This window comes from Vulpes lagopus, chromosome 22 (assembly GCF_018345385.1).
Source record: "Vulpes lagopus strain Blue_001 chromosome 22, ASM1834538v1, whole genome shotgun sequence".
Taxonomy (NCBI): domain Eukaryota; kingdom Metazoa; phylum Chordata; class Mammalia; order Carnivora; family Canidae; genus Vulpes; species Vulpes lagopus.
Window position 1 is genome coordinate 14,599,468 of NC_054845.1, and position 4,535 is coordinate 14,604,002.

The 4,535-nt window shown below is 50.8% G+C and overlaps 1 pseudogene; it reads left to right on the top strand.

Moving 5' to 3' along the window:
* The first annotated feature begins 1,595 nt into the window (after nucleotides 1-1,595).
* LOC121480707 lies at nucleotides 1,596-3,469 on the top strand (annotated as a pseudogene).
* The last annotated feature ends 1,066 nt before the right edge of the window (nucleotides 3,470-4,535 follow it).

Consider the following 4,535-nt stretch of genomic DNA (forward strand, 5'->3'; position numbering starts at 1 on the left):
CTACATGAACGGCTTGGAGGTGAGTGGGGAGACAAGGACGATTCAACCCGTAGCAGGAAGCAAACATCTTCCTGGAACTAACTCCAAATGCCTAGATCCTAAAGATGTCAAAAATACATCCCTGGGCAGGGCCAACCTGCCACACTAGACACACTAGGTAAGAAGGTCCACTTGTCTCCAGGACTTGAGAAACCATCACCTATGATGTAGAATCAACTAGGGAAAAGGAGGGGGAGGTTAAGGGAATTCTTATAAGGAGAGTTCTTTTTTTTCCCCTCACACTTGACTTCAACTTTAATCATACTATTCCAGATATCTGTGCCATCCAATTATAACATAGAAATGCAGCAAATCAGGGGAAATTGGGCTTTTGGTACCTCCCACTAACCAGCATGTGAAACTCTCCCCCTTGAATAGCATTTGAATAAAAGCTGAGCTCCTTTGGGGGTGGAGGCAAGGTTGAATTAGAGAAGATGTAAAGATTTCTCTGAACAAAGCTCTAAGAAGTTCTGTATCAAACTGCCTGGGAAAGACGTAGTAATCTATTGATTTCATTATTAGAGGTTTCCCACATCCTGCCACCACTCAGTGTGGGATGGCCCAAGTGTAGAAAACCACAAAATCTGAATCCTACCAGAAGAGCAACTTTTCTCTGGGTACTTTTTTTTTTAGGCAGCACCCTAATTAATTGGAGAGAGAACAGTGTGGACATTCTTGGAAGGCCAATTCCCAACCAATGCAGAATTCAGTTTGGTTGAATGTCTATCACACAGGGGAGGATACAGAGACTCGGGTTCCAGCCTTTGCTGTGAAGACCCCTTCTTTCCTTTACTTGCTGTGTATTGCACTCCTGGGCACGTCGGGCGTTGTGAAAACAGTGGGTGAGGAAGTCAGATTCACCAGCAGCTCCTCTCATGGAGCCCTGCAGCCTGGAACCAGTACCTTTCCTCACGTGTAAGTGTTGGTCAGTGATGGGAAAATAGACAATTGAATCTTCCTGAGGATTTCAGTTCACCGAACATCCATCTGGTCTGCAGCTTGGGTCCAGACAGTATGTTCAGGGCTAGAAGGCTATAGAGCAAGGGAGGGGGACGGGACATGGGGTGAGCTGGATGGGACCCCTGTGTTGGAGCCCCAGAAACAGGGAGGGGAAGGCAGACATGCCACTGACTGAGATGGGTGCTCAACAGGAACCAAGCAAAGGAGGGACCTATTCTTAGTGCTGAGGGAAAGTAGAAGGTTCAGAGTAGCCAGGGGCACCCCTTATGCTGGGCTCTGAAGGTAGAGATGCTTCCTTAGGTAAAAAACTGATCAGGGATCCCTGGGTGGCGCAGCGGTTTGGCGCCTGCCTTTGGCCCAGGGCGCGATCCTGGAGACCGGGGATCGAATCCCACGTCGGGCTCCCAGTGCATGGAGCCTGCTTCTCCCTCTGCCTATGTCTCTGCCCCCTCTCTCTCTCTCTCTCTGTGACTATAAATAAATAAAAGTTAACAAAAAAATTAAAAAAAAAAAAAAACTGATCAAAGACAGGCCAGGGTCAAGGTGCAGTGTGAGCAAAGGTCCTGGACATGAACACACCGTCCTGGCAAGAAAGGCATGTAGCAAACGTAGCAGTCCTCAGACAGCTGGCTCCTGTCTCCCAGCCCCTTCATCCTGTCCTAGGGACCCAAACACACAGCTCAGAAGATGGTCAGGAGACAGCGGGCTCCAAGAGCCATCAGAGTAATTCAGGTGAGTCAATCATTTGAAATTAAAAAACTGACATGAGGCAGGCTTGGTGACAAAGAGCATGTCATCTAAAGGAGACAGCCACTGCTCAGCTTGGCATGCTGCAAAATTAGAGCAGCCCGATTCAGGAATTTTTCAGAGAAGCTAGAAAAACACAGAGTGCAGGTATATATACACATATATACATATATGCACTCATACATACCTTCTCTATATTTAAAAAATTTTTTTTCTTAACTTTAAATATCCTTAATACATTGTGCAGGACACATAAAATGCATCTGTATCTGTGGGTCAAATCCAGACCCTGGCCACCCTGGTTCAAGTTGAAAGGACACAGAAGTTCCAAGGTGATGAGTGACTTGCACGAGGCCACCTGGTAGGTGCAGAGGCAGGGGCTGGGATCCCAGGGCCTGTTGGAGCAGCGACATTGAGCTTGTGGCAGGGCTGGGCTGGGAGGGCAATCACTCCCATGATGCAGCTGGAAGTGGTGGAGAGAAGTGGGACAGAGAGAAAGAGCTGGTAGTCTAGGGACAAGCCACCGCAGCAGAGGGGTACCTTCTAGATGATTAGGAAAGTCAACACACACGTGCACTCACAGGCAAGGAGTAGCAAGAATGAAACTACTAAAGCTTTGGGACAGAGAGACCAGAGGGCCAAAAAATAAATAAATAAACCTGGAGTCACCATAATTGCGGATATTAAATTCAAAGGTATTTGGGAGCACTGGGTGGCAGGGTCGGTTGGGCAGTTGGGTGTCCGTCTGACTCTTGGTTTTGGCTCAAGTCGTGATCTCATAGGCTGTGGGTTCGAGCTTCGTGTCAGGCTCTGCACTCGGCACCGAGTCTGCTGATCCCTCTCCCTCTGCCCCACCCCACTCCACCCCATCCCACCCCCTCCATTCAGGCTCACACTGTCTCTCTCTCTCAAATAAATAATCTTTTTAAAAAAATTCTAAGGGGGTTAGTACTCAATAGTGGTTTCAAAAACTTAAATGAAAATTTACCACCAATTTAAGAAAAACACCAACCTGCCCAAAGTAAACCTGAAAAGAGAAACCAAATCCTGAACTCTCCACCCCCTGGCCTTCCTTCTGGCCACAATTTCTTTCCATCAATAATCAAAACAGCATCCTCCAGGAGCAGGGTCTAAGGTGGGAACCGACTGGCCGTTTCTGTAGCTAGTGTCTCCTTGCAGGGGAGATAGATAGATAGATAGATAGATAGATAGATAGATAGATAGATAGAAGACAATGTCTGGAAGCTTCTATTTTGTAGTTGTTGTCCATCATGATAATCCAGTTTCTGAAAGGGAGTCTTTGAAAGCAGAGTCCGAAGATGGTCATCGTCGTCTGAACCAGTTCATAGCTCTTGACCTCGTAGATGAGAATCTGTGGCTTGTCCGATGACATGTACTTGAAAACCATGGACAAGGTCAATGAGTGGCTTGTTTCAGCCTTGGTTACTGCAGGTCATGTGGGATTTATTAGGCTCCATGACATAAGGGAAGAACTTCTTTACTGATACCTATGATTTATACATAAAGTTTGCAATGATTTGATTTTATGAACCCAACTCTCCTACGTGATCAAGTGCATTTAACAGAAAAGTTCAGTTTCTTGGGAAGAAATACCTTTTAGGTTGAATGCAGAAAAATCTGGAAATAAACAATGTCACTACCATGGGGTATTCTTAGGAATGAGTACATTGTAAGTAGCTTGATTAAATAGCCTGGAAAGATGAAGGAAAGAGAGAAGGAAGGAAGGAAAGGAGGGAGGGAGGGAGAGAGAGAGGAAGGGGAAGGGAGGAAGGGAGGGAGGGGAGAGAGGAAGGGGAAGGGAGGGAGGGAGGGAGGGAGGGAGAGAGAGAGGAAGGGGAAGGGAGGAAGGGAGGGAGGGAGGGAGGGAGAGAGGAAGGGGAGGAAGGGAGGGAGGGAGGGAGAGAGAGAGGAAGGGGAAGGGAGGAAGGGAGGGAGGGGAGGGAGGGAGAGAGGAAGGGAGGAAGGGAGGGAGGGAGGGAGAGAGGAAGGGGAAGGAAGGGAGGGAGGGAGGGAGAGGAGAGGGAGGGAGAGGGGAGGGAGGGAGGGGAGGGGAGGGGGGGAGGGGAGGGAGGGAGGGAGGGAGAGAGGAAGGGGAAGGGAGGAAGGGAGGGAGGGAGGGAGGGAGAGAGGAAGGGGAAGGAAGGGAGGGGAGGGAGGGAGAGAGGAAGGGGGAAGGGGAGGGAGGGGGGGAGAGAGAGAGGGGAAGGGAGGGAGGGAGGGAGGGAGGGAGGGAGGGAGAGAGGAAGGGGAAGGGAGGAAGGGAGGGAGGGAGGGAGGGAGAGAGGAAGGGAGGAAGGGAGGGAGGGAGGGAGAGAGAGAGGAAGGGGAAGGGAGGAAGGGAGGGAGGGAGGGAGGGAGAGAGGAAGGGGGAAGGGAGGGGGAGGGAGGGAGAGAGGAAGGGGAAGGAAGGGAGGGAGGGAGGGAGGAGAGAGAGAGGGGAAGGGAGGGAGGGAGGGAGGGAGGGAGGGAGGGAGAGAGGAAGGGGAAGGGAGGAAGGGAGGGAGGGAGGGAGGTAGGAAGGAAAGGAAAGGAAAGGAAGGACTATAAGGAAGGCAGGAAGGGAATGAGGGAGGGAGGGAGGAAGTAAGGGAGGGAGAGAGGAAGGGAGGAAGGAAAGGACGGAGGGAGGGAGGACTATCAGGAAGGAAGGGAGGGAGGAGAAAGCAAAGAAGGGGGGGAGGAGAAGCGAGCGAGCGCGCCCAGCGCCCCGGGGAGCCCGGGCCTCGTCGGAGGCAGGAGCCTGTGGAGCAGCTTCCCGGCTCCCCGAG